This window comes from Bison bison, unplaced genomic scaffold (genome assembly GCF_000754665.1).
Source record: "Bison bison bison isolate TAMUID 2011002044 unplaced genomic scaffold, Bison_UMD1.0 scf7180017864261, whole genome shotgun sequence".
Taxonomy (NCBI): domain Eukaryota; kingdom Metazoa; phylum Chordata; class Mammalia; order Artiodactyla; family Bovidae; genus Bison; species Bison bison.
The window spans coordinates 792,432-802,027 of NW_011494833.1; the positions used below are offsets into that span (position 1 = coordinate 792,432).

Here is a 9,596-nt window from a genome sequence, read left to right on the forward strand (position 1 = left end):
CATCTGCATATCTGAGGTTATTGATATTTCTCCTGGCAATCTTGATTCCAGCTTGTGCTTCTTCCAGCCCAGTGTTTCTCATGATGTACTCTGCATAGAAGTTAAATAAGCAGGGTGACAATATACAGCCTTGACGTACTCCTTTTCCTATTTGCAACCAGTCTGTTAGTATAATTCTTGACTTTCCAGTCTGTTACATTGGATATGTTCATGAACTAGCACATCACCATTTAATTATAAGCTCATGCAATTGTAACTTTATGATGCATTTTAATGTATGATAAAGTTATTTTTTCATTAACCTTTTTCATAATTGTAATAGTTCTTCTTGTTTATCTATTTTTCCATGTCAACTTTAGAATCAACATGTATTGTTGAAAAAGTTGTATTGTTATTTATTTAGTTTATAAGAGAATTGTTATCTTTGTGATGTCATTTTATTCAGGAATTCATGTTGCCATTTTATTTAGTCAAGTACTCTTTTGCATCCCTCAGTAGCACATTTCTTGTTAAATTCACTTCTAGGTGCATCTTTGCTGATATTTTTCATCATCAAAGCGTCTTTGGTGATATTTTTCATATAGGTTATTTTTCCACTGCACCTTCTAGTTATTTGTTGCTTGTGTATAAGTAAAAGTGAAGTCGCTCAGTCGTGCCCAACTCTTAGTGACCCCATGGACTGCAGCCTACCAGACTCCTCCGTCCATGGGATTTTCCAGACAGGAGTACTGGAGTGGGGTGCCATTGCCTTCTCCATCCTTGTCTTTTAGCCACTTCCATTTTGGACTCCTCTTCCCTATTCTAACTACCTAACATTCCCCCCTCAAGAGATGGGAGGCCCGATTCTTTGGGAATAGGGGCATCGAGGTCTTTCTGGCTACTTCCTGCTGAACTGGGATGGCGAGGGGTATTGGGCCTCCCCGTCTTGCTAGTCTCAGGCCTCAGAGTCCTCATAGCGGTGTCCATCTAAGGGTGAGTGGTATTTTCCATGGTAGGCTGTAGTTTTGTATCTTTGTTGAACTGGGACCGTATGTTGTAGCTTGTTGACCTTAACTGGAGGTCAGAGCTGCGTGAGCTTTCTGCTGAGTTCGTTTTTCGCTGTCCTAGTCTCCAGCACGATAAGCCTCTTGTCAGTTCCCTTGCACTGGATTTTCTTTGCGTTCCGCGCTGAGTTGGGCTCCTGCTGTGCTTGGCTTCCTCCTTGCAGGGGCTGTGCAGAGGTTGTTTCAGCCAGGTTAAATACGAGTCAGGGCACCAGAGATGTCAGGCGAGTGTATGGTTCTCGGTTCTTGTCTCATCACAACAATGATTTGGAGTGATGGACATTAAAGCCCTCGGTGCATCACAGCTCTTGGGTCTTGAACAAACCGTGTCATAGCTCTTAGACAAATCAGTGTTACAGCTCTATTTTATTTAGAAGATAGCGGGAGAATCCATCCCCAAAGAAGAAAAGAGAGTGGAGGAACATGCCAGCTTGTGTGCGTGTTAGGGATGGGGGTGGGTAGAGAGAGAGAGAGCGAGAGAGAAAGAGCCTACGCATGCGGGAGAGAGAGAGTATGCTTGTGTATATGAAAGCCTTTGGCTGAATAATATTCCATTGCATGTGCATGCATGCCTGCTTAGTCACTCAGTTGTGTCTGACTGTTTGCGACTCCATGGACTGCAGCCCACCAAACTGCTCTGTCCATGGAATTTTCCAGGCAAGAATCCTGGAATGGGTTACCATGTCCAGGGGATCTTCCTGACCCAGGGATCGAATCTGTGTCTCTTATATCAGCTGCATTGGCTGGTGGATTCTTAACCAATGGACCACCAGGCAAGTCCTGAGCTGTTCTTGGAGAATGGGTTGGGAAGGTTTCCCAGAACGAGTGACAACCTGACAAATAAAGGAAGCTTTCTGAAAACGAAGATCCAGAGTACCATAGAAAAGGACATGACACTTTCGTGGCATTTCAAATTTAGCCTGGTTTGAGTATGGATGGAGCAGCGGACGTGGTGACCAGGAAGTAGTGACTGATGAATTTGGGCAAATGTGAGCATGAAAGGCTTGACTTCCAACCCTAACCTAGTTAGAGATTTCATTATTAATATGTATTTTTCTTCCTTATACCCCCTCTGAGATATTTATCAAGGTCACTCTTTTTCATACGATGTCATTTAATTCATTGCATTCTCTTTTCCACTAACAGTAGGACTTTTTTAGCTACTAAAGTTAAAACCAGTGGAATTCTGCCCTCAGTTTTTTTCCATTCATAGTCTAAATTCTATTACTAGATTTCCAGATATTGTCATTCATGAGCTTTTGGGAAAAAACTTGCTTTACTAAAAAAGTATTTTTCTGGTAATTGGTGAATTCATTTATTACTACTCTATTACAGAGTTTTGTTTGTTTATTTTGTCAAAAAGATTGTTTTGAAGGTGTGATTTTCAGTGGTCAGATATCAGAGGGTTTAAGTATAACTTGATAAAACGAATCATCAAGTAACTTTCCATTGTTTTCTATGGTCTAGTGCATTTTAAACACTGTGTATGCTTGCTAAGTTGCTTCAGTCATGTCCGGCTCTGTGTGACTCCATGGATTTTAGCCTGCCAGGCTCCTCTGTCCAGGAGATTCTCCAGGCAAGAGCACTGGAGTGGGTTGCCATGCCCTCCTCAGGGGGATCTTTCTGACCCAGGGATCAAACCCATGTCTCTTTTGTCTCCTGCATTGGCAGGTGGGTTCTTTACCACTAGTGCCATGAAATGATCTTTCCCAAATTTCAAAAGCTTTATTATTTAGTAAGGAAATCTTCTAATGAAATCTTTATGATTTTCAATATGTGAAATTATGTCATCTTCAAATAGAGATAATTTTACTTCTTCCTTTCAAATTTTGATGTCTTTTATTTCTTTTTCTTACTGGATTACTCTGGCTAGGATTTCCAGTATTATGTTGAATTGGAGTGGTGAGAGTGGGCACCCTTGTCTTGTTTACTAATCTTAGAGGTAAAGATTTCATCCTTTTAACATTGAATGTGATGTTAGTTGTGGGCTTATCATATATGGCCTTTATTATACTGAGGTATAATTCTATGCCTACTATGTTGAGAGGTTTTTTTTCTTTTTATCATGGACAGATGTTAAATGTTCTCAAATTCTTTGTTTGCGTTTATTGAGAAGATCATATGATTTCCCCTTTCATTCTATTAATGGGATGTGTCATATTTATCAATTTGTGTATGTGTTGTTTTTCAGTCACTAAGTTGTGTCCGACTCTTTGCAACCCCATGCACTGCAGCATGCCAGGCTTCCCTGTCCTTCACAATCTCTTGGAATTTGCTCAGACTCATGTCCATTGAATTGACAATATGATTCAACCATCTCATTCTCTATTTCCCCTTTCTTCTCCTGCCTTCAACCTTTCCCAGCATCAGGGTCTTTTCTAATGAGTCAACTCTGCATCAGGTGGCCAAATATTGGAGCTTTAATTTAAGCATCAGTCCTTCCAATGAATATTCAGGGTTAACTTCCTTTAGGATTGACTGGTTTGATCTCCTTGCAGTCCAAAGGACTCTGAAGAGTCTTCTCCAGCACCACAAATTGAAAGCATCACTTCTTCAGTGCTCAGCCTTCTTGGTGGTCCATATATGACTACTGGAAAAACCATGGCATTGACTCTATGGACCTTTGTTGGCAAACTGATGTCTCTATTTTTTCACAGGCTATCTAGGTTTGTCATAACTTTTCTTCCAAGGAGCAAGTGTGTTTTAATTTCATGGCTGCAGTGAAACGTTTTCAGTCACCGTTTGCAGTGATTTTGGAGTTGAAGAAAATAGAGTCTGTCACTATTTCCATTTTTTCCCCCATCCATTTGCCAAAATGAATTGTGTCCTGCTACTAAATGAGCAGAAACACTGAGGTTTTCTCAGCATCAGGGTAGAATTTTTTTTTTAAAGGAAATGGACGTTTATGCACCTAGTAGGTCTTATTATTATTGTAAAGGCAAAAAGTTAAAATATTTCACTGTTCAGCTTAATACCAAACATCTAGCAATTTATTTGCATATTCATTGTGAATACTACCCTTTAGCACTCTATTATTATCCTCTTTGGAATGTTCAATGCTTATGACTGTAAATCCTAGTTTGTCTACCATAAATATAGCTATCTTTAGCTTAAAATGTATTGCTTCTTACCTAGAAAAATCTTTGCTTGTTGTTTTGTTTTAGAACTTTCTGGATCACTGTATTTTAGGTTCGCACACAGAACTGATAGAGGATGGGAAGCATGGCATTTCCCATCATGCCCTGCTTGTAGGGTTTCTCTTGTCTCTCTTCAACATACAGGGCTTTAAGCTCATTCCTGGAAGTCAGTGAACTGTTGCCTTCCTTCTTTCAGCCAACTTACTTCTGTAAGACATCTTTTTCTATTTGTTTCAAAGAGTGAAGCCTGGTTTTGCCTGCCATGAGAAGTCTTGACTGGGTCCACCTCTCTTCAGTGGAAATGACTAATAGAGCCTGATATGACACTGTTTCTCTCTAAGTCTTTTAGATTTTGGTGTAGTAAGATTTTCTGTGTGTGTGTGTTTAAAAAACAATATTGTTTTATTGTTATATTGTTTTATTACTAACAGGAGTGGCCTGCCTGGGGGTGGGTGGGTGTGCCAGGCTCAGGGTATGTGGGGGTTGTGAAGAGCAGGTGATAACTGAGAGGCTGGAGAGAAAGGGAGTGGGTCTGGAGGCCAGGCCCAAAGGCTCCTCCAATTTACTTCTGGCAAGAGACAGATTTAAGAAAGGATTCATGGCAAGCTATCACCAGGCCACCAATAAGATTAAGAAATTCTTGGAAATCTAGCTGCCCATCAGAGTTGAGGTCCAATTTCTTCATCATGTGGTCAAGGACACCACGGTCCTTTGGGTTCTTTGTGAAGGCACCCAGCTCTGTATTCATGAAGATTAGGGACTCGGCCTTCGAGAGTTTGCTGTTGTTACCATCCCTTCCAGCATGCTTTTGGAAAACAGCAATCAGAGACTTGAGGCACCGGCGGCTCAGATGGTAAAAGCATCTGCCTACAATGTGGGAGACCTGGGTTTGATCCCTGGGTTGGGAAGATCCTTTGGAGAAGGAAATGGCAACCCACTCCAGGACTCTTGCCTGGAAAATCCCATGGATGGAGGAGAGTGGTAGGCTACAGTCCATAGGGTCGCAAAGAGTTGGACACGACTGAGCCACTTCACTTCACTTCACTTCGGTCTCTGTAGGGTTGGATAGTTTTGCCACGTCGGAGAGGAGCAAGGTGCGTGGATGTGAGCAGGGAGCAGTGTGGTAGGCCCTGGGCCTGTGTGGTAAGTTTTCATTCTTCTCTGTACCCTCAGTTTTAGTGTAAATTTGGTAGAAATGGGTACTGTTTTCACCAAGAAGGTCTAAGAGTTGTTTTTCATTGCTAATCCTTCCCCAGCAAGAAGGTGAATTACCAGCTGTGGGTTAGTGCTTCTGACTTCAATCTTTTCTGTTTGTTTGTTTCGTTCAGCCTGAATAATTTGAGCGAAAACAATTTTTTTGCTTAGTATTTTACTTTCTGGAAACATCAAATACCTTATGACCATTTCTTGGAAACAACGTATAGTTTGTTTGGGTCTTGTGTGTTTGGGGTGTGTGTGTGTGTGTGTTTCTAAACAGATATTGGGTAAAATCTTCAAGTCACATGTGAGGCAAAATACTTAATGTTTCCGAGACCAACCAATTTAAAACAGCTTGTTAAATCCATTGTTTATTAAAGTGAAACAATGGAAAAGAGGAAGTGGTGGAAAGCTGCTTGGTTAATATTAAATGAAAGTCATCCTTCTCTTCCACATAAGCTATGTCACACCACAGTGAATTAGAAGCTGAATGAAGTTTTGAGGTCTGATTCAGAAATCTCTGAACCAAACTAAAACAAAAATGGCGTGAGTTTCACGTCAAATGTTTTGCTAGGTTGTTCTACAGATCTTGCTAAGACAGAAGATCTGAGTCCACGTTAGGTTGACTGAATGCTTGTTCTCAAATACTTCTTCAAGTGAGATCGAACATCCACTCCAAGCAGGCTGGGAACTCCTCAGGGAGCTGAGCCACCTAGCAGAGGAGGCAGGGTTGGAGGGATCAGAATAACCCCTAGTTTTTTCACTGTAATGGTTCATTTAATATGTCAACTTCACTAAGGCCACAGTACCCAGATATTTGGTCAAACACCAGTCTAAGTGTCACCATGAAGGTATTTTTTTTAGATGAGATTCATATTTAAATAAGTAGACTTTGAGTAAGTAGATTGCCCTCCATGTTAGTGGACCTCAGCTAGTCAGCTGAAAGCCTGAAAAAGGGTTGAGGGCTCCTGAACCAGAGGGAATTCTGCTCCCAGACTGCTTTTGGACTTGGGCTACAACATCAGCTCTTCTCTGGGTCTCTAGGCTGCTGTTTCACCATATAGATTTTAGACTTGCCAACTCCCACAGCATTGATATGAGTAAATGCCTTAAAATATATCTCTATCTATTTATCTATCTATCATCAGTATCTCTGAGCCATCTCTGTCCCATTGGTTGTGATTCTCTTGGAGAATATTGACTAGTATACTTACCAGAGTATAAAGAAGATATAAAAAAGCCTTCAAGACTGTACGTAATAAATGTCTGTTGTTGCTCACCATGAATGGCTCTATAATTAATACCAGGACTTTTTTGAGTGTAAACTTTGGTGAATGGTGGAAAGAGAATTGGAGTGGAGCATCAAAATTCCAGGTATTTATGAACTGGATAAAACAGCACAGAAAAAGGATGCTGGAGGTTCCAACACAGCTTCATTCAGTCATGGTAGGAACTCCATGATGGCACTCTAAGATCACTGTGGGAGACATCTTAATACTCATTGCAAGTGTGTGTTTACTTGCTTCAGTTATATCAATTTCCCTACCTTCTCATGTTAAGTATTCAGCTCTCCATGTCTTATTTCCTGTATAAGTGGGAATTATAACTCAGGAATCAGTTATAGGGACTAGATGAGATTATGGATAGGAAAAATGACACAGCTCTTTGCACATGAAACAGATTGGTGTGTTATTGTGTATCTTTTTGTGACTTGCCTGGCATATAATGGGCATATTTGTTGCATGTGACCTACTGCACATATGCAGTGCACACAACTTGTGGCCATGGTTGGGGTTCCTGCAAACTTGTTTCAGGAGTGTAACAGAAAAAGGGTTTGCAAGCAGAATACCTGAGTCACTTTTTCTTCCTCCCAATGACTATTGTATTCTCCACTTGTGAAGACCAGACCCAACCCAACTGACCTCCTTTTTGCCCTTTTCCCATGAGCACACACATCTTATTTGTTAGAACTCTCTATTGTTACCTGTTGGATCTAGCAAACTTGGCAATTCTTTTGTTAAAGGCTGTGTGTCAGACAATGCAGACTAGAGTGGACTATGGCCAAGAAAGGCTTTTTGGAACACAGTCATCTAGTGAATATTTTTATCTGCCTTTGGGAACTGGTTGTATTTTGGCCTCTTACCCCAAAGGAGATCCCTCTGACTCAAGGATGTGACAGGTCTTATAGTTCCTTTCCCATCAGAAGTTGCCACAGTACTCCTGAGCCCATTTATTTTTGAGAAACTGTCCTTCTTTTTCTGGGCTGTAGGAAGAGGAAGGAGTTGAATTTAGGGATGAAGGGCTAGTGTTTATGGAAAACAGTGGATCTGAAAGAAGCTCTTTATACACATGCCCTTTATCACCAAAGAAAAGACCCAGCACTGAAGTTAGCTACCCTGTCTTGGAGGACTGCCATTCTGCCCCACTTCCTGTTGTCTAGTGGCCACTCAGAGCCAGTATCTCCTGAATATGCCTCAGTGTGGTAACTAGCAGGTCCACAGACTGTAGCTAGATAGTTATGCTAAGAAAATTTCTTCAGGAAGTTGTTGTTGTCTCGTTGCTAAGTTCTGTCTGACTCTGAACTGCAGCATGAACTGCAGCACACCAGGCTTCCCTGTTCTTCACTATCTCTTGGAGTTTGCTCAAATTCATGGTTGTTGAGTCAGTGATGCTATCCAACCATCTCATCTTCTGTTGCTCCCTTCTCCTCCTGCCCTCTCCTCCTGACCTCTGTCTTTCCCAGCATCAGGGTCTTTTCCAATCAGTCAGCTCTTCACATCAGGAAGCCAAAGCACTGGAACTTCACTGTTAACATCAATCCTTCCAGTGAATATTCAGGGTTGATTTCCTTTATGATTGATTGATTTAATCTCCTTGCATCCAAGGGACTCTCAAGAGTCTTCTCTAGCACCACAAATCGAAAGCATCAATTCTTCGGTTCTCAGCCTTCTTTATGGTCCAACATGTCCAACATCTGGACATGACCACTGGGAAAACCATAGCTTTGACTGTACCAACCTTTGTTGTATAGGAGGGGATCGTATAAAGCAGAAATAGCATAGTGGCAGGTGTCAGCATGTTTTGGATTTTGGTCTCTGAAACTGGACAACATATGGATGTGGTTAGTGCTCTGGTGTGATAGTTAATTTTATGTGTCTTTTATGTGTCAACTTCACTGGGCCATGAGGTGCATAGATATTTGTTAACACATTATTCTGGGTTTTCCTGTGAGGGTGTTTTTATGTAAGGTTAACATTTAAATTGGCTTTCCAGGTGGCAAAATACTTTACGGTGGTAAGGAACTTGCCTGCCAGTGCACAAGATACAAGACACACGAGTTCAATTCCTGGCTCAGAAAGATTCCCTGGAATAGGAAATGGAAACCCATTCCAGCATTCTTGCCTACAAAATTCCACAGACAAAGAAGGCTTGAGGGCTACAGTCCATGAGGTTGCAAAGAATTGGACACAACTGAGTGACTGAATATACAACATTTAAATTGGAAATTTCCTCGTGTTCCAGTGGTTAAAACTCTGTTCTTCTACTGCAGGGGGCTTGGGTTCAATCCCTGGTTGGAGAACTAGGATCCCACAGGCCACACAGCCAAAAAAAAATCTGTTTGGGACTTCCTTCATGGTCCAGTGGCTAAGACTCTGTGCTCTCAATTCAGCGGGTCCAGGTCTGATCCCTGGTCAGGGAACCAGATCCTACATGCCACAACTAAGACCCAGTGGAACCAGATATACAAACAAGCAAACAAAACATTTAAATTGATGGTCTAAGTAAAGCAGATTTCTCTCCCTAATGTGGATGGGCCTCATCCAATTAGTTGAAGGTTGGGCTCAGTATAGATGTGAGAGTTGGACTATAAAGAAAACTGAGCACCGAAGAATTGATGCTTTTGAACTGTGCTGTTGGAGAAGACTCTTGAGAGTCCCTTGGACTGCAAGGAGATCCAACCAGTCCATCCTAAAGGAGATCAGTCCTGTGTGTTGTTTGGAAGGAATGATGCTAAAGCTGAAACTCCAGTACTTTGGCCACCTTATGCAAAGAGTTGACTCATTGGAAAAGACTCTGATGCTGGGAGGGATTGGGGGCAGGAGGAGAAGGGGACGACAGAGGATGAGATGGCTGAATGGCATCACCGACTTGATGGACATGAGTTTGAGTGAACTCCAGGAGTTGGTGATGGACAGGGAGGCCTGGCGTGCTGTGGTCC

General features: G+C 41.7%; 1 pseudogene; it reads right to left on the bottom strand.

Moving 5' to 3' along the window:
- Positions 1 to 4,742: 4,742 nt before the first annotated feature.
- Positions 4,743 to 9,596, bottom strand: part of LOC104994595 — a 52,299-nt pseudogene continuing 47,445 nt past the window's right edge.